This window comes from Coenobita brevimanus, chromosome 16, assembly GCF_032717465.1.
Source record: "Coenobita brevimanus isolate Jiangsu-jjx chromosome 16, ASM3271746v2, whole genome shotgun sequence".
NCBI classification, from domain to species: Eukaryota; Metazoa; Arthropoda; class Malacostraca; order Decapoda; family Coenobitidae; genus Coenobita; species Coenobita brevimanus.
In genome coordinates this window covers 7663450-7689921 of record NC_136969.1, presented here as the reverse complement: position 1 = coordinate 7689921, position 26472 = coordinate 7663450, and positions in this window count along the sequence as shown.

The following is a 26472-nucleotide window of genomic DNA, read 5'->3' as shown; positions in this document are numbered from 1 at the left end:
TCCGAAAATCCCAATACTTCGAATTTGTCATAGCGAAATTTTTCGAATTTTTATGAGCTCTTCGAAATTTTGTCGAATTTTTCTGGGCTTTATCTAAGGATTTATTTGGTTTGTACTTGCCCCTGGACTTGGATGTGCCTCACTGCAACTGTTCATCTACACTCTGTATTTCAGGTGGGTAAAATAATAATTCATACCGTTTTAGATGTTTATATCATGATCATGTACATATTTATAATGTTTTCAAAGCGCCCTCCCAATAGTCCGTAAAAACAATAGTCTTAAAGACCCTTCATCCCTTGTGATTCGGATTACAGGACTTTTACTTTACACACACTGCTACCTGGCACATCCCTGGGTGGCAGATACGGTAAGGCCCTGTAGATATACGAGGTACCGTCTTAGACTGCGCAGACCATGAGACCCCTTATAGATATATAGGGCTCCACTGAATATAATGTATAAGGTGGTACAAATATTGAATCTCATCAGAAACTATGTGGCAGGGAGGTGAGAATATTTGCCACAATCCTTCCAACTAAACATAAGTTCTATTGTAAATGATTTGATGGGTGTTCCTGTTGGATCATCGTCAACTAAAGGTCCAACAGCACTGCCTCCCGTGCTTACGGGCAGTATGTCACCGAAAGTAAGTAGGCACTATGTTGACAAGTTAGAGACTGGGATATTAAACAGTCTGAAATCCAGGAAGATCCATGCATACAATGTAAGAAGTCTCGCAGAAGATTTCGGACTTGATAACTTAATGTTTGAACTGGAAAACATTAGTTGAGATATTGTAGGTTTGGGTGATACCCACAGAAAAGATGAAAAAATAATTTAGCTCAAAGACAGCAACCACCTATTTTACTAAAGAGGAAAGCCAAATGGAAGAGTTAGTGGTGTAGGATTTCTAATTAACAGAAATCTTGCAGACAACGTTGTTAAATTCAGATGTGTATCTGACAGAGCAGCAGTGGTGATAATTAGACTGTGCAAACAATATACCCAGAAAGTAATACAAGTATATGCAGCACCTTCTCAAAGCTCAGATGAAGAAATAGAAACTTTCTGTGACGACATTTCCCAGATTATGGAAGATGACAAGACCACATATACTATACTCATGGGAGACTTCAGTGCAAAAGTTGGGAGGCTTTAGGAAGGGAAGAGGTTGTGTAGATCAGATATTCATTCTTAGATCTTTAGTTGAAAAGTTTCTAGAGAAGGGAAAGAAGTTGTATGTGGCTTTCATGGATTTGGAGAAAGCATATGACAGGGTGGATAGACAAGGATTGTGGAAAGTGTTAAGAATATATGGAGTAGAAGGGAAGTTGTTGAATGCTGTGAAGAGTATGTACGATGGTGCGAAGGCTGCAGTGCATGTGGATGGTGAACTAAGTGAATTTTTCTCTTTGAAAGTTGGGTTGAAACAGGGATGTGTCATGTCTCCATGGTTGTTCAATCTGTACATGGATGGGGTAATAAAAGAGGTACAGGGTAGGGTAGTGGATGTTGGAGTGGCCCTGGTGAGAGAGGATAGTGTTTGGAAACTCCCTGTACTGTTGTTTCCAGATGATACTGTGTTGTTGAGTGAAGACGAAGGGGAGCTGCAAGGCTTGGTAGATGAGTTTGGGAGATTGTGTAAGAAACGGAATCTAAAGGTAAATGTAGGGAAGAGTAAAGTGATGGTCTTTGAAAGAGATGAAGTCAGTGAATGTACAGCGAGGCTGGATGGTGAGGAATTGGAAAATGTGGGTACGTTTAAGTACTTGGGTAGTGTGATGAGTAAGGATGGAGGTTTGGAGGGTGAAGTGCTTGAAAGGGTACAGCAGGGAAGAAAGGTTGCTGGTTCTTTGAAAGCAGTGATAAGAAACAGGGAAGTGAGCATGGAAGTGAAAAAGTTACTACATGACAGTATTGTGATACCAACTCTAACGTATGGAAGTGAAGCTTGGACGTTGTTGGAAGGACACAAGTCAAGAGTGAGAGCATTGGAAATGAGTTATTTAAGAGGAGCCTGTGGAGTCACATGGAGAGACAGGCTGAAGAATGAGGATATAAAGGAGCATTGTGGTGTGGATGTGGATGTGATAGGAAGCGTTATGAGGAACACACTGAGGTGGTTTGGCCATGTGGAGAGAATGGAGGGTGAAAGACCGACGAAGAGAGTGTATGTGAGTAAGGTGGAGGGGGGAAGAGGGAGGGGGAGGCCAAGGAAGAGATGGAGGGATGGGGTGAAGAGGTATATGAGAGAGGGGGGTGTGAGTTGGGAGCAGGGCAGTGAAATGGTGGGGGACAGGGCGACTTGGAGGCAATTTGTTTGTGGCCACCCCAAACGGGATTGAGGCGTCTGGCAATAGATAGATAGATAGATGTATGGGGGTAGGGGGGTTTCAAGAATACTCCCCAGTATCCCTGTTTGTCGTACGAGGTGACTAAAAGGGTTGGTGGTGGGTTAGTGCCCCACCCCATAAAAAGAACTAACCAAACAAGCGAATAAAGCGCCTCAGACCAGGACGGACCATACGTTGACGACTAAGGAACAGACAAAGGACATTCTGAGAGTGGGAACTTGGAATGTGAGAGGAGTGAATGATGAAATGAAAGAGAGAGAGATTGTTCAGGTGCTTGAGGATGCAAGAGTGGATATATGTGGATTGACTGAAACTAAAAGGTAAAGGTAAAAGGGTGAGAGAATGGGATGGTTTAGGTATATGTGTGGGAGTTAATGAGAATGAGAGGGCAAGAGAGGGAGTATGTCTGATGATAATCAAGAAGTGGAATAAGAATATAAGAGAGTATGGAACAGTGGGTGCAAAGATTGTATGAGTGAGGATGAAAGTAGGTACACAAGCGTGGGCAATTGTATGTGTGTATGCTCCGACAGAGGACCGAGTGGCAAGAGTGAAAGATGAGTTTTGGGCGAGAGTAGAAGCATGCATGGACAAATCTGAGAGGAGGGAGAGAGTGCTTTTGATTCGAGACATGAATGGCAAAGTTGGGAATGTACAAGTGGATGGAGTGGTTGGTCAGTGGGGTGTGCCAGCTGAAGAAGATGGGAATGGTAGTGCTATGGTGGACATCTGTGCTGGTAAGGGATTGGCAATAGCAAACACCTACTTTCAGCATTAGATAATCCACCGGTATACATGGAGAGAAATGAGGGGGATGGATGGTGAACTTGTTGAATGAAAGGCAATGATAGACTACGTGTGTGTGGATGAGCGAATGAGATGACAAGTGTTGGATGCAAGAGTGTGGAGAGGGTGGGGGAATGGAGTCTCGGACCATCACTTAGTGATGGCCAAGGTAAAGCCGCAAAGAAAATGGTTGAGGAGACGAAGGGGAAGACAGGAGGAAATGGCTCCTGTGAGAAGAGTGGAGAATTTGCAAGATAGTGAGAAAATGGCGGAGTATTAGAGTATAGTGGAAGAAAGATTGGGAAGGTATGAGCTAGAGCAGATGGAAGGGGTGGAAGACGTATGAAAGATATTTACGGAAGAGATAGGCGCGTGTGTGAGGTGGTTTGTGGAGTGAGGAGGAGATGCAAGGGTGTGCAAGGGACAGCATGGTGGCATAATGAGGTGAAACGAACTGTGGAACAAAAGAAGAAAACATATAGTGAATGGTTAGCGAGCAGAGGTAGGGGAGAAGATGAGAGAGAGAGAAGAGAGAGGTATATGTAAGCAGGAGAAGGAAGGTGAAGAGACTGGTGAAGGAGAGTAAGAAGAAAGTGAATGAAGAGTTTGGGAGGAATCGGAGTGTGAAATGGAGGGAGAGTAAGAAATTGTTTTGGAAGGAGGTAAAGAAAGTAAGGCAGTGTGAAAGGGGAAATAGTAGGGGTGTGAAAGATAGGAATAATAGATTGTTGGTGAAGAAGAGAGACAAATTGAGGAGATGGAAGGAGCACTTTGAGGATTTGTTGAATGTAAAGAGTGAGAGCAGTGCGAGTATAAGTGGTTGGGGAATGGCTGGGAGAAGATGAGAAGAGAGGAGGAGGAAGAGATCAGTAGGTCGTAAGTAGTGGAATCAATGTAGAAAATCAAGTTGGGAAAGGCCCCAGGAATTATTGGAGTGTGTGGTGAAATGCTGAGGTATGGGGGTGAGATTGTTGTGGAAAGGATATGGAAGTTGTGTAGATTGGCTTGGGAAGAGGGAAGGGTTCCAGAGGACTGGAAATCAGGTATAATTGTTCCTTTATACGAAGGAAAAAGGAAGAAAGAAGTATTTGGTAACCATAGGGGTATTTGCCATCTTAGTGTGACTGGTAAAATATATGGTAGAATACTCATTGATAGGGTTAGGCATTTGACAGAGGAACTAGTTGGAGAAGAACAAGGGGGATTTAGGAAGGGAAAAGGGTGTGGTAATCAGATAATTGTTCTAAGATGTTTAGTGGAGAAGTATCTAGAGAAGGGAAAGAAAGTGTGTACTGCCTTCATGGACTTGGAGAAAGCTTATGACAGAATAGATAGGCAAGGCATGTTGAAGGTATTAAGAATATATGGAGTGGATGGGAAATTGTTGAGTGTTGTGAAGATTATGTACGATGGAGCTACGGCTACGGTGCGAGTGGATGGTGAGCTGAGTTCTTTGATCTCAATGTGGGACTGAAACAGGGTTATGTGATGTCTCCATGACTGTTTAATGTATACATGGATGGGGTTGTAAAGGAGGTGCAAGGTAGGGCAGTGGATATGAGGATGGCTCTAGTGAATGAGGGTGAGATTTGGAAGATTCCGGTGTTGCTGTTTGCTGATGATACAGTATTGTTGAGTGAAGATGAATGGGAGTTGCAAGGTTTGATGAATGAATTTGGGACAGTTTGTAGGAGGAGGAATCTGAAAGTTAATTTAAACAAAAGTAAAGTTATGGCGTTTGAGAGGAATGAAGTCACAAAATGTACAGTGAGGTTGGATGGTGAGGATATGGAGAATGTGAGTGCATTCAAGTACTTGGGTAGTGTGATGAGTAAGGATGGAACTTTGGGGGATGAAGTGCGTGAAAGAGTACAGCAGGGAAGGAAGGTTGTTGGTTCACTGAAAGCAATGATGGGAAATAGGGAGGTGAGTATGGAAGTTTAGAAGTCTCTGCATGATATTGTGATCCCTACCCTGACGTATGGAAGCGAGGCGTGGACCTTGCAAGATGGGAACAAGTCAAGAGTGGGAGCAGTGGAAATGAGTTACTTGAGAGGAGCATGTGGAGTGACATGGAGGGACAGGTTGACGAATGAAGAAGTGAAGGAACGTCGTGGGGTGGATGTGGGTGTGGTTGAGAAGATTAGGAGAAATACACTGAGATGGTTTGGACATGTGGAGAGAATGGAGAATGAAAAGCTGACTAATAGGGTGTATGTAAGTGACGTGGAGGAAGGGAAAGGGAGGGGTAGACCGAGGATGAGGTGGAGGGATGGAGTTGATAGGTATAGGGGGGAGGAGGGGTGAGTTGGGGGGAGGGTAGTCAAATGGTGAGTGACAGAGCGACTTGGAGGCATTTTGTCTGCGGCCACCCTTTGCGGGATTAGGGCGTCGGGCAATAGATGGATAGACAGATAGATGTATGGGAAAATCTGGAGTGGGAGAGAGGAACGAAAGAGGAGAAATGCTGGTAAACTTTGATGAAATGTATATTATGAGAATAATGAACAAATTCTTTCACAAATGAACCGGGAGAAAGTGGACCTGGAGAAGCCCAAATGGAGAAACAACGAATGAAATCGACTTCATTACAGCAGATAAGAATAGCACGATCACAAATATCACAGTTACCAACAGGGTAATTATCGGCAGTGAGCATAGAATTGTGGGTTGCACAGCCAGATTCAATTTCGAAAGTGAAAGAAAGATGATTGAAGATAAAAAGATATGCCCAAAAAGTAAATGAAAACAAAGCAGCCTTTCAGTTGGAAATAAGAAACAGATTTCACGCTCTAAGTTTTGCTGAATGTGATATGGATCAGTTGAATGACAGACTAACAAAAGTGCTTAGAGAATCAGCAGAGGTAGTAGGAAAACCTCATACAACCAAAGCCAAGAAATATTCAGAAAAGACACTCGAGCTTATGAAAAAAAGAAATGGAAGGTAATGAAAGTAAAAACAGAAAAAGATGAAATGGAACGAGCGGAATAAGCCTATCAACAAAAGACAAAGAGAGGAAAAAGGCAAGGGAAACATGGATCAGATCAAAGAAACCATCAAAAAAGGAAAAATCTGAAACAGGTCCAAAGTAAAATGACACTAGGAAAGCAACAATTTACATCACTGAAAGACAAAAACGGTGAAGTCATTAAACGTGGAGATAAGATGGTGAAGGGAGTTGAAGATTTTTTACAAAGAACTGTATGCATCAAAGACCATAGTACCAATAACTAACTTTTCAGTTGACACAAGTGAAATACCTGAGGTAACACCAGACGAAGTAAATATTTCTCTTAAAAATACGAAAAGAGGGAAGGCTCCGGAAGAAGATGGAATAGTAGCAGATTTACTGTTGGATGCAGGAGCTGAAGTATAAAATAGGCTTGCTTAGTTTTTACCCAATGTATAAAACAGAAGAAAATCCCCAAATCATGGTGTAATGCAATAATTATAATATTTTATAAAAAAGGTGACTCAAAAGATCTGAGGAAGTCTCGACCCATTTGCTTATTAACAGTCATTTACAAACTCTTTACTAAAGTCCTTACGAACAGAAAAACCACAGATTTGGAGGAAAGCCAGTCTCGTGAACAGGCAGGATTGTGAAGCGGGTATTCGAATACTGATCATCTACATACAATGAATCAGCTACTTGAGAAAAGTACAGAATATAATAAACCACTGTGCTTAGGTTTAGTTGATTACGAAAAGGCTTTCGACTCAGTGGAGCACATAGCAATTATAAATTCATTGCGAGAACAAGGAGTGAATGAGAACATTGTAGAACTGCTCGAAAACATATATAAAGAGGGACATGCAACAGTTAAATTACATAAGGACTCGAAAAAAATTAAGACTGAGAAGGGCTTGCGACAGGAGGATACAATGTCACCAAAATTATTTACAGTATGCCTAGAAAGTATGTTCCGGCTGGTATGGAATACTCTATGTTCCCCAGCTGGTCACTTCCCGCAGCTAAGTCTTGCTGCCACGGCAGGTGGCGGGAATGTGGTGGTATCCTGTGAGTTAGAAGTGAGGTAGCGTGCAGGTGAATCAGAAGAAAACTGAAGCAGATGTGTTTTCTCTCTTTATTACGCCACAGAAAGATACAATTGCGACAAGAGAGTGTATCAGAGTAGTACGTCTCCCTCTTACGAGAGCTGAGTGTAATCTGGTCCTGCTACTCTGCCCCACACTAGGAACAGGCCTAGGGCAGCTTATTTAAAGATGCCATATCTCTCAGAGATTGTGAGAGATGTACACGAATAGGCATGCATTACCACTCTACCATATTCATCTTACATCTCAATAAGACGGTATTGATTATATAAAATACACTAAAACAAATATATGTTTCCCCAAGACTTAAACATATGCATAGTTTATACCTTTCTATCACCTTCTTTCATCCTCTCTGTTTACGTCCGAAAAATGCTGGCTTTGCACTTCTGAACGCTCATCCCCAAGCCTCACTTATAGTGAATGTGAGTTTGGTTGCTTATCTTCACACTATATTACACACTAATTATGAATAAACATCTCAGTATGTAATATGTGAAAACAGTGTGAGACTTAACTCATCGTGGGAACGATGTTCAGCACAAGAACAAGCGTTTTCAGAAAGCTAGACTGGGAAAGCAAAGGAGTGAAGATAGATGGAGAAAAGCTAAACCACTTAAGATTTGCGGATGGCATTGTCCTAATCTCAGAAACAGCAGAGATATTGCAAGACATGTCAAATGACTTCAACAGAGAAAGTCTGAAAGTAGGGCTAAAGATGAACCGGAATAAACAAAAGTAATGTTTAAAACACATACACCAAAAAGCGTTTTCAGAATAAGCGGAGAAATTCGTTTGGAGAAGTCGAGGAGTACAGTTAATTGGGACAAATACTAAAATTGACGAAAAATAATGATAGCGAAATAGAGAGACGCATTACAATTGGATGGAAAGCTTGCCAGTTTGTATGAAATGAAAAGTATATAACGAATGTATACAAGTTTGTATGAAATGAAAAATATAGAACGAATGTATACTTCCAGCTATGACGTATGGTTGTGAGACCTGAAAACTGACAAAATCGATGGAAAAATAATTAATCCATTCTCAGAGAGCAATGGAAAGGTCAATGTTGGGAATATCTTCAAGAGACGGGAAAAGATCACCTTGGGTGAGGGAGCAGACTAAAGTCAGAGATAATATAGAAGGTATAAAAGACAAGAATTGGAGATGGGCAGGCCATGTAGCAAGAATAAGAAATAACCGATGAAGCAAGAGGTTGACTGACTGGACACCAAGAGATTAAAAGCATAGCAGAAAAAGGCCAGACAGGAGGTAGAGAGATGAGATAGAGAAATTTGCAAGGAAAACGTGGCAAAGATTGGCTCAGTCAAGGAAATCCTGGAGAAGGTTGGGGGAGGCCTTTGTTCAGCAGTGGACTTGTAAGGGCTGATGATGATGATATATCTATATCTATATCTATATCTATATCTATCTATCTATCTATCTATCTATCTATATATATATATATATATATATAGAGAGAGAGAGAGAGAGAGAGAGAGAGAGAGAGAGAGAGAGAGAGAGAGAGAGAGAGAGAGAGTGGTAGGTGGGGGCGCTCACCATCCACTCACTCGATGTAGTGCTGCTCTTGGTTGTCTGCCATTTCCTCTCCTCTCTCCATTCCCTCCTTCCTCTTCTGTCTTTCTTTATTTCATTCTTTCCCCGTCCTTCTGCATACAGGTGACTTTACACTCCCTCTTTTGTCTTTCTTTCCTTCATTCTTTCCTCTTTCTTCTGCCTATGGGTGACTCTACACTGAGTGACAAACCTAATGGTTTCCTGTACACCAGGAAACGTTGGGTGGTAACCATATAACCAAATTATAGCCTCTTGTGGTTTAGTGGGTAATTACAGCGCTCCAATCGGATTGAGCCGGAGAAGGTTTATACCCAAGGGGTGGTTGGGGTTATTGCTCATGTAATGCCACTCAGGGATGAGTGAGGCTGGTCACTCTGATCGTAAATGTCAGGACCAAATTGCCTGGCCCCGCGCTTCTGCGCTCCTCGTGGGGCAGCGTCGAGTTGGATAATGGATGTATATATATATATATATATATATATATATATATATATATATATATATATATATATATATATATATCATCATCATCCGGACCTCCTTTCCCACCCAAGGGCAGGGTGAGGAGTACCAATATCCAGACAGCCTAAAATTGCCCAATCCAATGGGCCAAGCTTCCATTCACTCATCATTCATGCCCTCGGAATCCTGGTTCTATTGGATATGCCAAAACATTCACCACGATCTGTAGTTTCACACAATCGTATCAGGCAGAGTCAATCCAGACGCTGCCACGTTAAAAAGCGGTGCCAAAAATCCCTGGTCATCCACTTCTCCTCACAAAATTCATCCAGCCAGCTCGATCTCCTGTCAGTTTCCCAGCCTCACCGACTTCCAATTCTCTCTTCCTCACACATTCATCCACCATATCTCTCCACCTTTTCCTTGGCCTACCTCGCCTCCTCCCTCCTTCGAATTCTCTCAGATATACCTTCTTCATCACTCTGTTGTTAGCCATTCTCTTCACATGACCATACCATTTCAGTACACTCTCTTCAGTTCTAGTGTCCACCGACTTCCTCACTCCTCATCTCTCTCGAATCACATTATTTCGTATCCTATCCACCCTCTGTACTCCACATACATTTCTCAGCAGTCCCATCTCCACTGCTCTTACTCTTGGCTTTTCATTTTCATGCCACACCATAGTCTTACATCCATATGTTAAAGTTGGCACTAACACTCCTTCATGTAAGCCTCGTGCAGCTGCAGCACTCAAACCTCTGTTTCTTATCAAGGCCTTCATTGCACCAGCTACTTTTCTTCCTTGTTTCACTCTACTTTCAACTTCTTTTGCACATTCTCCTCTCTTTTCTCACTGTACCCAGGTATTTGAACTCTCTCACCAATTCCAGTCTCTCTCCATTCACTGTTACATTGCACTGGGAGTCACCTTCTCTCTCAATAACCATCACTTTACTCTTTTCTACATTTACTCTCAAGGAACGACGCTTACAGACATCAGCAAAACTCTGCACTAGCCTACCAAGTTCTTGTCCGGTACTTGCAAGCAGTACTGCATCATCAGCATACAACAAATTTGAGATGTTCCATCCATCACCATTCATTACCAATGCCATCCCTCTCTCCATAACTCGTGTTTTCACTTCTCTCATCACCCCATCCATATATATATTAAAGAATCTTGTTGCACGCCCACACTAATCGTGAACCATTCACTTAGATGCGCAGTAACCCTGACACATGCTTCACTACCATCATAAAAACTCTTGACGGCACCTAGCAGCTTACCCTCTACACCGTACATGCACAAAACTTTCCACAATCCTTTTCTGTCCACTTTGTCATATGCTTTTTCCAGATCCATGAATGCCATAAACACCTTATGGCCCTTCTCACAAGCCTTCTCTACTATCTGTCTCACTGCAAATATTTGGTCCACACATCCTCTGCCACTCCTAAAGCCACCCTGTTCATCACTCACTAGGACTTCTGATATCTCTCTTACTTTCTCTATAATAATTTTTCCATATACCTTCCCCACCACACTCAGTAAGCTTATGCCACGATAATTCTTGCACTCCCTTCGTTCATCTTTATTTTTGTACAGGGGTACAATCACAGCCATTTTCCACTCTGTAGGCACAGTTTCACTCATCCATGCCTTCTTAACTATCTCCAACAAGCACTTCATTCCATTCTTTCCACTACATTTCAGCATCTCTGCATACACCTCATCAACCCCAGCTGTTTTCCCATTTCTCAGCCGCTTCACAGCACTCTTCACATGTGCGAGTGTCACGTCTCCTGGCACTGCATTCCTTCTCTGCACACCCCCAAAACCAATCATGTTTACAGCTGCTCTGCTCTCTCTATCCCCATTCATCAGGCTTTCAAAATATTCTTTCCATCTGGTCCTTACTTCATCTCCCTGGGTTAATAATCTACCACCTGCATCCTTCACACCTTCCCATTTCTTTCCACTTTCACATCTACATTTCTGCACGTCTTTCCAGAATAACTTTCTATTTTCAGAGTAGTTCGCATTCATTTTTCTTCCTAGATCCTCATTTACCTCCTTCTTTTTCCTCTTCACTAGTCTCTTTACGTGCTTTTTGCTCTCAGCATATTCAGTTCTTATTTCAACTGAACCCCTACCCTGTAATCACTCCAGCCACTTCTTCCTCATCATCATCATCATCATCATCAGCCATTACAAGTCGACAGCTGAACAAAGGCCTCCCCCAACCTTCTTCACGAATTCCTTGACTGAGCCAATCTTTCCTGCGTTTTCCCTGCAAATTTCTCTGTTTCATCTCTCCATCTCCTGTCTGGCCATTTTCTCCTATGCTTACAATCTCTTGGTGTCCAGTCAGTCAATCTCTTGCTCCATCGGATATCCCATATTCTTGCTATATGGCCTCCCCACCTCTATTTCTGTTCTTTTATACCTTCTATAATATCTTTGACTTTAGTCTGCTCTCTCACCCAAGTTGGTTTTTCCTTGTCTCTTAAAGATATTCCCAACATTAACCTTTCCATTGTTCTCTGAGAACGGATTATTATTTTTTTTCCATCGATTCTGTCAGTTTCCCGGTCTCACAACCATACGTCATTGCCGGAATTATACATTCGTTATATAATATTCGTTCCATACAAACTGGCAAGCTACTTTTCATAGTGTCACTATGTTTACCGAAAGCTTTCCATCCAATTGCAATGCGTCGTTTTATTTCGCTGTCATGATCTTTCGTTAATTTTAATATTTGCCCCAAGCAACTGTACTCCTCGACTTCAAGAATTTCTTCGCTGATTCTGATGACTCTCTTTGGTGTCTGTGGATGAAACATGACATTAGTTTAACTCCGGGTCATCTTTAGCCCTACTTTCAGACTTTCTCTGTTCAGGTAACTTAACATTTCTTGCAATGTCTCTGCTCTTTCTGAGATTAGGAAAATGTCATCTGGAAATCTTAAATGGTTTTAGCTTTTCACCATCTGTGTTCACTCCTTTGTTTTCCCAGTCTAACTTTCTGAAAATGCTTTCTAGGAATACTCTAAATAATTTGGTGAAATTGTATCTCCCTGACCCACGCCCTTCTCAGTCTTAATTTTTTTCGAGTCCTTATGTAATTTAACTGTAGCAGTTCCCTCTTTATATATGTTTTCGAGCAGTTCTACAATGTTCTCATTCACTCCTTGTTCTCGCAATGAATTTATAATAGCAATATGCTCCACTGAGTTGAAAGCCTTTTCGTAATCAACAAAACCTAAGCACAGTGGTTTATTATATTCTGTACTTTTCTCAAGTAGCTGATTCATTGTGTGTAGATGATCAGTAGTCGAATACCCGCTTCTTAATCCTGCCTGTTCACGAGGTCGGTTTTCCTCGAAATTTGTTGTTATCCTGTGCGCAAGGACTTAAGTGAAGAGGGTGTAAATGACCGATAACAAGCTAATGGGTTGGTAGTTACTAAGATCTTTTGATTCACCTTTCTTGTAAAGTAAAATAAATATAGCGTTACTATAGTGTTACACCATGTTTTGGGAATTTTTTTCTGTTTTATACGTTGGATAAATAGGTGAACCTGCCTATTTTGTATTTGTACTCCTGCATCCAACAGTAAATCTGTTACTATTCTATCTTCTCCCGGAGCCTTATCTCTTTTCATATTTTTAAGAGAAATATTTATTTTGTCTGGTGTTATCTCAGGTACTTCGCTTGTGTCAACTGAAAAGTTAGTTATTGGTACTACGCTCTTTGATACATACAGTTCTTTGTAAGATTCTTCAACTCTCTTCACCATCTTATCTCTGCATTTAATGATTTCACCGTTTTTTTTCTTTCGCTGATGAAGTTAGTTGCTTTCCTCGTGCCATTAGTCTTCGGACCTGTTTCATGCTTTTTCCATTTTCGATGGTTTCTTTAATCTGATCCATGTTTCTCTTTCTTTTCTCTTCTCTTTGTCTCTTATTGATAAGGTTATTTAATTCCGCTCGCTCTGTTTCATCTTTGTTGGTACTTTCATTTCCTTTCGTTTTTTCATAAGCTCGAGTGTCTTTTCTTAATATTTCTCGGTTTTGGTTGTATTAGGCTTTCCTGTTATCTCTGCTGATTCTCTTTGCATTTTTGTTAGTCTGTCATTCTTCTCATCAATGTCACATTCAGCATTATTTAAGAGCCTGAAATCTGTTTTTTTTTTTTTCCAACTGAAAGACTGCTTTGTTTTTGTTTACTTTTATTTGGCATATCTTTTTATCTACAAATACATAACTATATATATATATATATATATATATATATATATATATATATATATATATATATATACCTATCTATTTATCTATTTTTATACAGTATATATATATATATATATATATATATATATATATATATATATATATATATATATATATATATATATATATATATATATACTGTATAAAAATAACATGAACTTTTGCAAACTCATTTAGGTTTACTGGCATCACACTTAGAATGAAATCCCACAAGATCATTCCCTGTGTGGCTGGTGGCAGCTTCTGTGTATCCTGCACAAAGCCTTTATGCACGGCCTTGGTTTTTAACCTAGAAACAGAAAAATGTGCACAGTGGTAGGCGTTAACCCCGGCCGCGTTTTAAGCAGGGTGAGTCAACGATTGGCACTACAGGAGGGGAGGAGGGGTGAACCCATGAGGACACAGCCATAGCTTTATGTAGACATAATAAATTTTGCAAAGTAATAGACCTTCACCTGGAACAGAGTTTATGGAGTGTGGGACATCCGGGGTTCTCCTCGCACCCTTGCCCGCCAATAATTATGTCTTTTCCTTTGTATTATTGCAGGGGTGGATGCCGCTATCAATGATTGTCTTCTTGAACGTATAAAAGACATAATGTCTGGAATAATTTTACTGTCTCCAGACTTTTTTTTTTTTCATTTAACTTAAGAGAGACTTATCGAAGTAGTGGGACCGGGTACAACCTTAATCAAACCTTTCATTGCAAAGGCATTCCCCTAGGGAAAGAAAAAAACTCTTGGTGGAAAGCATACTGATCTGAAAAAATCCGTCACCCGATTTTCGAAATACTGGGGATAGTGTGCAACCGTTTCATTACAAAAGTTTTCCCATGTTCTGAAGAAAATTGTCTGACTATTGTTATCTCTAGTTTTCTTTTTTTCTTTTCTTCTGCTTTAACACATTATCCAGTTCTTTCAGGCTTCCTTATTATCTCTTTATCTGTGCTTCCGTTCCTGCTTTTCCTCCTCCAGTTTTTTCTATTCAAATTTCATTTTTGGCTCCATATTGATAAACTTTATTTCATTAAGACAGACATTACTGACCTATTAAGAATTTCCGACATGCCGTAAAAACCACCCCTACTAATACCGCTCCACCAGTCTTAAATGAAGTGGTTCTAGGATGTATCCTATATGGGTGGGAATGGCCAATGTCCTAGACTACCCTCGTCGGAGTAAGGATAAAGTTAAAGTGTTTCTTTCAAATGCACGCAGTTTGAGAAATAAGTTTACAGATTTAGTGGCCCAAGTATTTGTTGATGAGTTCAGTATTGCTGCCATTACTGAATCCTAGATACTCAAGAAAGAGATTTTATAGCAGAATATAACTTTCCTGGTTAGATTATTTTTATTAATGAGAGGAATGGGAGACTGGGAGGTTGAATATTACTATATATTATCCCATTCGTACACGCGGGCCGGTGAAGAATCCAACCGCTCGCACTCTTTTGACCCAGGATTCGACCAACTGAAATCAATCGCTCACATTTTCGACGTAGGTTGAGTCCAACCATACAAATTGCTTTTTTTTTTTTCTTTTTTTTTTCTTTTTTTTTCACAATTTGTTTTTAAAAAAATACCGTGTGTGAGTACTGTATATGAGTATAATTATGTCAGTGAGTAAATGAATACATTATTTAATGATAAAGTACGGTGTTTTATATCTTTATTTATTTTTCATTCATTAGGAAGATCATTTATTCATTTGTAACATGTATCAGTTTCATAACAATACAGATAAAAATTAGGGGAGGAGAATGAAATTATTGTAATCATTTTTCGATGCCGCTCAAAGCACTGAGCGAGGAATGTGGGGAGCGTGATGTCTGGGCGGGCAAGACTGAAATGATAGGAAACAGTTCACTCAGAGAGGCCAGGCGTGACGAACGACAACTGTTATTCCGTATCCCATAAAAATTTTTCTAGTATAGCTAGAAGTGTCATTTCTTTTCACGAAATGGATCGCAGATAAGTGTTCTACAATATCTATAATCACTGCCGAAATGATTTTATGTCTGTAAATGAGCACAGATTAAATAAATGATACAATATGGTAATTCCCTTTTTTTTTTTTTTTTTCGTTCATTAGGAAGATCATTCATTAATTTATAAGAAACCAGTTTCAAAACCATAGTTATAATGGCGGGAGAATGAAATGATTGAAATCAGTTTCTGATACCGCACAAATCTCTGAGTGAGGAATGTGGGAAGCATGAGGTCTGGGCTGGCGAGAGACTGTCATTCAGTACTTAGAAGTGGTTAGACCCAGGTGACGTCGAAAGAGTGTGAGAGGGTTAAAAGTAACCTTCACCCAGTTGTAATCCCTAAACCATCAATTGACAATACTGATATAACTTATATTCATCACAAAAATGAATCATGCAAAAATATGATTTTTGGATTAATTTATCGTCTGCCGGCCCAGTCTTGCAAAATCGACAATAAAATATTCTAGCAAAAAAAGTCTGTTGCATCCGCAGTACTGTAATTGTTGGAGATTTCAATTTACATGTAACAAGATGGAGTTAGACTTGTATACTAACTTACTTGAAAACTCATTATATCAGTTCGTAGAGCAACCCACTCGAGGAGAAAATATGCTAGATCTCATACTGGCGACGTCAGAAAACTTAGTTCATAATGTTCAAGTAGGTGAAGAATTTAGCACTAGTGATCATCGCACAGTCACATTCAACCTCAGCTTCTGTAACACCGACCAAAGTTGTGGTTATGAGAAAAATTCAGACTACAAGAAGGCTGATTTTCACAAATTAGAGCTACCTTTAAGTAGCAATAAATGGGAACCGATTATTGATAGTATAAATATACACACAGCACGGAAAGAGTTCACAGAAGTCTTCAATAAGGTGGTTATGGAATGTGTATAGGTGCGTAATAGAAGACCAGGGAAAAGTAATAAGCCAAAATGGTGGAAGAGCACTAGAAAGAGAAGTCAATCTGCAAAGAAACCTGCTTATCAGAAATACAAAGCCACTGATAATGAGGAGGAAGATATTTACGTTGAAATGTTAAAAATCAATAAAACAAAGTAAGAAATGCCTTGAATAGCATATTGTAAGCATCAGTAAATCAAACCCCAAAGAATTTTTCAGTTTTATCAGAAATAAGAGAATATTAATACCAACAATAGGACCACTAGTATCAGCAGATGGTGAGCATACAAATGAAGCTGAGATTACTAAAATTCTTAATACTCTCTTTACATCTGTATTTACAGTAGAAAGTCCATGCATGATCCAAACATTGTCCTACACATGCACAGATGAAGACAACACTCAAAGAAGTTATTTTCAGTGACAGAGATGTACCCCATGCACTAAGTAAACTAAAGATAAATAAAGCACCAGGAACAAACAGAATATCTCCAAGTGTCTTAAAGGAGAGGCAAAATACGAAATAGTGAACCCTAAGCAAATATCTTTCTCAGAAGCGGCACTGTACCAAGCAACTGGAAATTAAGAAACGAAATTCCGATATTAAAAAACGGAGCCAAATTACCGACCAATAAGTTTGACATCAGTTGTTCGCAGGTTGTTGGAAACCATAATTATAGATACATTAGTCATTTTGAACAGAACAATCTCATCAAAGACTCTCAGCAAGGATTCCAAAATAAGCGTTCATGTCTTACTAATCTGCTTGAGTTTGTCAATGATATTATCAATATTTATGACAACACTAAATCAGTTGATGTCATTTACCTTGATTTCGAATAAGCATCTGATAAAGTTCCACATATTCGACTCGTCGGGAAACTGCATGTCTACAATATCGGTGGCTGTGTACTACGATGGACTGAAAGCTGACTTATGAATCGTAAACAGAGTTGTAATCCTTGTTAAAGAACCAGACTGGAAAAATGTCATGAGCAGAGAACTGCAGGGCTCAGTTTTGTATCCTGTATTGTTTTTGATTAATACAGATGACATTGATGAAGGTGTGCTTTGTAAAAAATCAAAATTTGCTGATGATACAAAGATTGGTAATAGAGCAGATACCTCAGAACGAAGAATATTGATTCAAAGGGATCTTGATCAATTCCTTAATTGGTTGGAGATATGACAAATGGTTTTCAATACTGATGTATGTAAATTTCTAAATATTGGGAGTAAAAGTGAAAAATTTAGTTATACAATGAGTCAGTCACAACTCATGAATGGAAACCATGAAAAGGATGCAGGAATAATTGTAACAGATGATCTGAAACCAAGGAAACAGTGCACAGAAGCAATAATGAAGGCTAACAAACTAGTTGGATTTATAGGTATATTATTTGAGTGTAAGTCGGAAAGTACAATTCCTACCCTGTACAATTCCTTAGTGCCTCCACATCTAGAGTACTGTTTGCAGTTCTGGTCACCGTATTGCAGGAAAGATATAGAAAAATTTGAGAGAGTGCAGCGACAAGTAACAAAAATAACACCTACAATGAGGAACAAATCATATCAAAGCACAGACTATGAGGGAATCTGATTCAAGTATTCAAGATTATTAAAGGAATCGATAACATGGATGATGATAAGTATTTTACAACTGATCGTTCAAAATATAATAGAGATAATGTGTATAAGTGTCACGGGGTTTTTAAAATAAATGCAGATATTAAATGATAATGTTCAATAATACTGAACAGCAGGGACAATGATTGTTTTGCTAAATCAAGCAATGATTATTGCGGCTTGCTTCGCCGATTCTCTCAGAACGAGAATTATAAACTTTCTCAACAATACACAGCAGAGACTAATTACTCACAATTGCTGTTTATTAGTACTGTTAGCCTCTGGAGAAAGTGACTTCACCCCTGACAATAAATAACTAATACTATTAATGATATCAGGTTCTTGCTGATGCGTTAACTCCTAGAAGGCACAACGGATTTTAAGCTTAATACAACAAGACTGGCCTAAGTACCAGTTATGAATAGCAAAGCGTTTATGCAAGCCAGGAGCTAATAGAGAAATAAGCTTAGTATGGAGAAATGAAACACGAGTTTACATTACATTAAGCTCGAGAAAAAGAACTGTTAAATTTATTGATTACAAAGAAATAAATTTAACGTTACATTTCAAAATGAATTCAAAATAAAGAGATCGCACTCACTCGCTCACTCAGAAGCTAAACTCTTAAACCTAGGAAAATACGAAAAGGAAATACTGGTCAATGTAGCGTATCAACAAGGAAGGGTGGGAGCCTGGAGAACTGTAGATCTAGTGGAGTCTGGGTGCTAGAAGACCTCTCTCACTTTCTCTACTGGAACACAGAACCACACTCCGTCGCAACATATAAAGGACTGCCCAAATTTGACGTGTAGGGTAGGATGCCCAGGCCAGCCGGAAGAAGGCGGCAAGCAGGGGTGAACAATATAGAAACAATAATATCGCTCAGTAGAGCACTTAATGACGTGCATTAGAACGGTCACTTCTGAAACAGTGACGAATGTTTTGAAAAAAGTATACCATCGAAATGGAGAGAGAAACGGTTAACCGAACGATACACAGTGAGTTTTCCACTAATAGTTCGTGGTTTCTCACAAAAGGAAAATGTCGCGAATTTGATTCGTGACAATAAGATTATTGTAAAGCATTTCCAGTCTAGTGAAGCCGAGCATTTTTACTTTAATAGGGTTGTTAACATTTGGAACAAACTGCCCAGGGATGTCTTTGATTGCAGTACAGTGGAGACATTAAAAAATTGCTTGGATAAGTATCTTGCTTCAAATCCCCAGCTAAACACTTTCATGACTGAATAATAATGTAAGCTTTTTTCCTCTGGTTCTATCTGATAGAAAATCCTTTTCTGTATCCTCCTACCTTCTCTACACTCACTTCAAAGCCAGAGGTGGTTGTTGTGTATATGTACGCAATGACTTACCCTGCTCTCTTGTTCCTGAACTTGATTCTTCTGAATTCTCTACTCTTTGGCTTCGGCTTTTCTGTCATTCTCTGACTAAGTATATCTGCGCTGCTTACTAATCCCCTAATTCTGCTGACTATGAAAAATTCTTAGACTATCCTACTTATACGATGGAACACATCCTATCCATTTTTCCTTTCTCTGAAATCTCCATTCTAGGAGATTTCAACGTTCACCACCACAGTTAAGCTCTCACTCGTCAGTTATAGGTGAATCCAAAGTCCGGGATGAGATTCTGATTATGTATTATGCACTCATATACATATCAACCCTTCACCACGCCAGTCCTGTAACAAAGGGAGGAGCTGGTGCGCTCCCCTTGAATTGAGTATGTCAGCAAAATTTTAAGTAGGCCAGACATTAGGTAAGGGATTTAGGTCACGTTTGCCCTACGTAGAGCACTTACAGACCACTGGTAGGACATACAACATACTTACATACTACTGTATTACAAATGGATACAATTTTCCCTTCTGGTATGGAAAAATCGTGTCTCCTGACACTGCGGGTGGAAATATCAATGGATAAGAGTGTAATTACATGTAGAAGTGTATGATATGTAGGAGGACTACTGGGCCTTGGGTAGCAGGCTGTGAAGCCTATGCCCAGTGTCGAACACATAAAAAAAAATGGATAGATAATACAGTTAACTGTTGACTACATGGATGTATAGTAATAAAAAGGATATTATATTGTAATGCAAGAGTTGGATGCAATAAGGAAAGAAATACATTTACAGTACATGGCCATGTTAGAAAGGCAATGAAAGTGATAAGTATTAATAAATGTCTATCTATCTATCTATTGCCAGACGCCATAATCCCGTAAGGGGTGGTCATTTGACTTTGAGTTATTTGTTTTATGGGGAGGGGCACTAACCCTTCACCAACCCACTTTTTGATACGTAGGGAGCACGTATGGTCTGGTTATATGGTTACCACCCAGCGTTGTAAATGGTTTCTTGGCTTATATGAAACCATTTGGCTTGTCACTCGATGTAAAGCCACCTGTAAGGGAAAGAAAAGCATTAAGAAGTGACAGGAAAGATGGGAGAAATAGGAAGAGAGGGGGGCAGGCACAGAAAAAGAATGGTAAAGGCTAAGGAATAAGTGGGCAGCACTACATGAAGTGAGTGGATGATGGTCGCCACCACCAACCACAATTAATAAATGAAAAAGTAGAAAATAAATAATGCATTATTATTAAAATGCGTGGCTTGAAAAACAGTGCCCTCGAAGAATACCATAGTATCCCCGACGACAGGGCAAGCCAAGAACAGTGTAGTGTGCCCACAGATATGCCGACACCCCCACACGGACCCCATGGGGTAGCCGCCACCAGCCACCACCACTCCTGGCAACAGCGACGCATGTCAGCCCGGGCCGTGCGCCCCTGTGACATGCAGCTACCACACCGCCGCCACCGTAGGAGAAGGACACTACCTTCGCGTAGTGGAATTGCTGAGCTAGCTAGGGTTGGAGTTAGAAAACAAACTCCAGACGGCGCCTCTCTGGTAGAGACGATCTATGGTCGCTCCCAAAGTGTTTCGGTAGAGACGATCTATGGTCGTTCCCAAGATGTTCAGGTAGAGACAATCAGTGGTCGCTCCCAAGGTGTTCAGGTAGAGACGATCTATGGTCGCTCCCAAAGTGTTCAGGTAGAGACGATCAATGGTCGCTCCCAAGGTGTTCAGGTAGAGACGATCAATGGTCACTCCCAAGGTGTTCAGGTAGAGATGATCAATGGTCGCTCCCAAGGTGTTCAGTTAGAAACGATCAATGGTCGCTCCCAAGGTGTTCAGGTAGAGACGATCTATGGTCGCTCCCAAGGTGTTCCGGTAGAGACGATCTATGGTCGCTCCCAAGGTGCTCTGGTAGAGACGATCAATGGTCGCTCCCAAGGTGTTCAGGTAGAGACGATCTATGGTCGCTCCCAAGGTGTTCTGGTAGAGACGATCTATGGTCGCTCCCAAGGTGCTCCGGTAGAGACGATCTATGGTCACTCCCGTTCTCGTGAGACGATCTATGGTCGCTCCAAGAGTGTCATGGTAGAGACGACCTATTGTCGCTCCCTCCCTCGTGAGACGATCTACGGTCGCTCCGAGGGCGTGCAGAGTAGAGAGACGTCCCCACGGCAGGAGACTGAAACCCAGGCTTCCTGTCCCAGAGTGACCCAGACAGGCCTCCCAGCCTCCCCTGGTCTCTGTTCCCTATGCCTGGCTCTAGAGCAGACGCACCTGACAGACCCCAGTGGAAGTCGCTGCCGCAGCCCTCCCCTGTCGGCGCCCCTACACACTGGAGACCGCAGCCCACAGTCTCTCTCGGTTCTCCCCAGGACTCCCGGGCGTGATCTCTCTACGCCCCCACGACGCCGGGACCTGTCACAGAGGTTCCTGGAGCTATTCGGCCCCAGTCCCGAGGGCCACACGCCGGAGCCAAGTCCGGAAGCCACGGGGAGTCCAGGACACGAGAGGACGCCCTTGCGAGTCGTCCCTTGCCCTCTCGGCACGCCCGCATTGACGGTGCCCCTAGCCCAGCAGGATTACCGATGACATGTTCCTGCCTATCCCCGTGATGAATATGTGTGATATTGTAATATGAGTGATTTAGGTTAAGTGTGATTCTCCCCTAGTGTAAGTATTGTGCAGTGATTTCATATAGTGAATATCGGGGTAAATCAGATCACAGTGAGAAGTTAAAGGACGAGAATGTGGAACAAGATCTGATTGAGTATACGTGTGAGTGACATCTCTGTTATATAATTAATAAGCCTGTACCTATAAAGACATACCCCCATTACTATGAAGGAATATTGTGAAAGGAAGTATTAATAGTATTCTATCTTTCCCCCGCGCTGTGGAACAAGATCTGATTGAGTATACGTGTGAGTGACATCTCGGTTATATAATTAATAAGCCTGTGCCTATAAAGGCATACCCCCATTACTGTGAAGGAATATTGTGAAAGGAAGTATTAATAGTATTCTCTCCTTCCCCCACGCTACCCATAAATCTTGTTTACCACTCGCTCTCACTCCCAAATCTCAAGTAAGTGTAAATCAGGGACAAGATCAATTACCAAAGTATTTTGGCTAGTGGAAACCATATAAATTTCACGGCTACTATCTGCCGCCTTCCAATATCACCATAACTTTCTTCTAGCCGTCACAAGTCACTCCCCGCACCTCCCCTCTCTCCTCCTGGTGAGTCTCAACCCCCGTAACATCATTGTTCGTCACTTGGGGTCCCATCGAATGTACACCGACGGCTCCAAGTCGAGTGAATGTGTGGGTGCAAGTGTGTGGTCGACTAAATGTGCCCTCAGGTATCGGTTGCCGACTCGTACATCTGTGTTTACTTCAGAACTTTTTGCTATTGACAAAGCCATAGACTATGCTCTCAATTCTAGGCATGACTCATTTGTCATATTTTCAGATTCAAAATCAGCCCTTCAGGCAATTGCATCTTGCACTACGGACTGTCATGAGATCCAGGGCCGCATCGTTAATAAGTTGCATTCATGCAACAAGTCATTCACGCTGATCTGGGTGCCTGGTCATTGTCGTATCTACGGCAATGAGCAGGCTGACTTACTTGCAAAGTCGGCTGTAGAGCTCGAGGAGACTTGGGACGTTCCTCGTGATCTACGGTCGAGTCTATCTTTCGGAAAGAAATCAATAAATCTTCTGTGGCAAGGTCAGTGGACCAGACTAAATATTCCAACTTGTAAGCCGTACCTGGGCGACTGGGACACTGCCAACCGTCCCAGTCGCCTAGAAGAAAAAGTGTTGGCACGATTACGGCTTAATGCCACCATTTTAACTCACATAAAACCATATATGGAAAGACGCTTCCCACCGCACTGTGACATCTGTAATGCGGTGTTATCTATTAGTCATATCATACTGCGCTGTCGGCGATTTATTCCTGAACGTGCTTCACTTATAAATTACTGCGGCGCAGTAGACGTCCCCTTCACCCATTCCACCATCCTGGGTGATGGGGACATTGTTATGACTGATAAATTGATGGCTTTCTTGAGAAAGACCGGACTGATCAGAGTGATGTGACTTTTTTACTGCGTGGTTATGGTTTTTATGAACAGTAAATATGTATATATTGTAATATTAATTAGGGTTGACAGTTGACATATTTAAAATAGTTCCTCCTCCCACTGATCTATTTCTAATATAGATGTCCCCTACATTAAGCCAAGTTCCTCGACTGACAGTCACCAGCGATGAGTGCAAGTGTCCAATACAGGAAGGTATTGGGCACTTGCAGTCGATGGTGGTCTGCTGGGCGAGGTTCTTCACTTTTTGTACAAATTATGTAAATACATTATATTATCTTGCTTAAGTTATTCTAATTAGGGACGACAGCTGACGTATATGGAAATGTTCCTGACTCGTCTGGTTCCCTTTCATATATTGATGTCCCCTATATTAGGTTGTGCCTCGACTGACAGTTACCAGGTGATGAGTGCAGGTATGTAATGTAGAAAGGCATTACATATCTGCAGTCGATGGTGTTCTGTTAGTCGAGGTATTTTTACCATTAGTGTAGGTCTAGCTATTTGTCTCTGTAGGATTTAGTATAGGTTAGCGATTTGTCTGTTAGGTGATTAGTTTTAGGGTCTTTAGATTAGTTTTTCTTTATAAGGTATAAAAAATATAAAACCAAGAAAAAATTAAAAAAATAAAAATACAAAAAAGAAATAAAGATTAAAATTATTATATAATATGTACCTTTGCATGAAAGTGTGTCTGTATGTATGCATGGAAGTGTGTATGTGTGTGTGTGTGTGTGTATGTATGTATATATATATGTATATATGTTTAAATATATATATATATATATATATATATATATATATATATATATATATATATATATATATATAAATATATATATATGGCCTTAATAACCAGGGGCTTCGGCCCAATGGTTGATAGGCCGGAAAAAAAAAAAAAAAAATCTCAACCCCCTCCCCGCGCCCCCGCGCGCGCGCCTATATTTACTGCACTCCTGATACACTAGGATTGTTTGTGTTGTCATTAGTATCAGAGAAGCAAGTATCCTGCGAGATACACATATTCTAGATAAGGTTTTATATTGCTATATATTATGCTGTAATATCTGCTGATTTGTCCTGTGTCTGACTGGTAATATACGTGTAAAGGTTGTGGCCTAGAGTTTTTGTGTCCTGCCTCTCTTTAATGCACTAAGCTCCGGTCTCGAAAGAGGACCCCGCTCCACGTTAGGTGAAATAGGAACGAGAAGTCGAGCCTAATTTCACCTAGCATTACAATTATGTTATTGGTAATAACTTAACAAGGCACGTAGTGTGTGACAAGTGTAGTAATAGTAGACATATATCGTATATAATTCTGATCACGTTCACAAATGAATTTCTCTCTCTCTCTCTCTCTCTCTCTCTCTCTCTCTCTCTCTCTATGTATATATATATATATATATATATATATATATATATATATATATATATATATATGTATATATATAGAAAGAGAGAGAGAGAGTAAGCATTGGTAATTATAACAATATATTTATGAGGAACATAAAGCAACTGAATACACAATAGTTTATCTTCCATAGAAAGGCACTGTCTTGAGAGTGATGTCCTTTAAATGTATAGGAATTTCCATACAATCATTTCCTTTTCCTTATTTGTATTGTATCAGTTTTCATGTTAGTGATTCACTGTGCAGTATTTATGTTTATATTATCATACTGTTGTTTCAGTCAGCACAGGTTTCAGTCATTCACATTTATCCTTCCTTCAATATCTAGTTATATGATCTTCACATCTTCATCAACCATAATGAGTATCACTTAGACCTACAAGTTTCAAGGTCTCGTGGTTGTCGTACTAATTTTGTTGCAACACGGATCTCGTGAAGTCTTTTGTCCAATCGTTTGACACAGCAGTGCAGGATTCATATAGTAACAAAAATCCAATGAGACAAAGTACCGCTGGGGGGAAACACAAAGTCTGGATGTACCCATGAACTTTTAAAGGCTGAAGATAACTGGTTCATAACAAAATCAGTCTGACTGAGAAAATCCAGCATACATTGGTTGTCATGTGATGGAAAGATTGTCCGCTGGCAGATGGAATGAAATATTAAGGGGTTAGAAGATGTCATATTTGTGGAAGCGAAGTCCAAAGTGATAATGCGTAGCATGGGCAATTACGGATTCTGATTTTACGGTACAATAATCAGGGGCCTTGTACAAACCAGTTGCAGATACTGAGCGAACAGGAGTCCCAGGACAAATAAGACTGACAGGAGTCGAGACACTAAAGAAGAAATAGCGGATATGGTTCAGACGAGCATGGTACACTTGAAGTTCGGGGCTGGAACAAAGAAACAGACAGGTTGTACCGAGAAATTACGGACTGAGGCAGATTCGCAAGGAGCGACGTTGCTAGGAAAGATTGTCAGGAGATATGCAGCACAAACTTGAGAGTTTGGTGTAAGAAAAGCACACCTTTCACTTGAGGAAGTGAAAGCAATATAGGGATGATTATGTAAGAGAAGGAAGAACTCCTAAGAAACAGAGACTTGTACTAGGGAATTATTGTAACAGAAGGGGAAGGGAGTGACGTGAAAGAGGTTGAATGTGATAGAACGAAGAGGGATATGAACAATTATATCTTCAGTAAGGAATGTGCCCTCTAGTATTCGGTAGTAGTGTTCTAAGGAGGAAAATGAAATCACTGGAGATAAGTCGAAAGTGGAGCGAGCCCATTCCAATGCAGAGTGGGGGTCAGAGATATGTACTAAATCTACAGTGACACGACCATCGACAGCCCTGACTAGAACACGAATTAAGCTAGAAACTTGAGTGACAGTGGAGTCCAGAGAAACCTGTAGGTTACCTATGTGTAGTTTTACATATAAAAGTTCTGATACAATATTGCTTTTGAGATTTCCATTGTTAGAATTCCAATGAAGTTGTTTAATGTTTG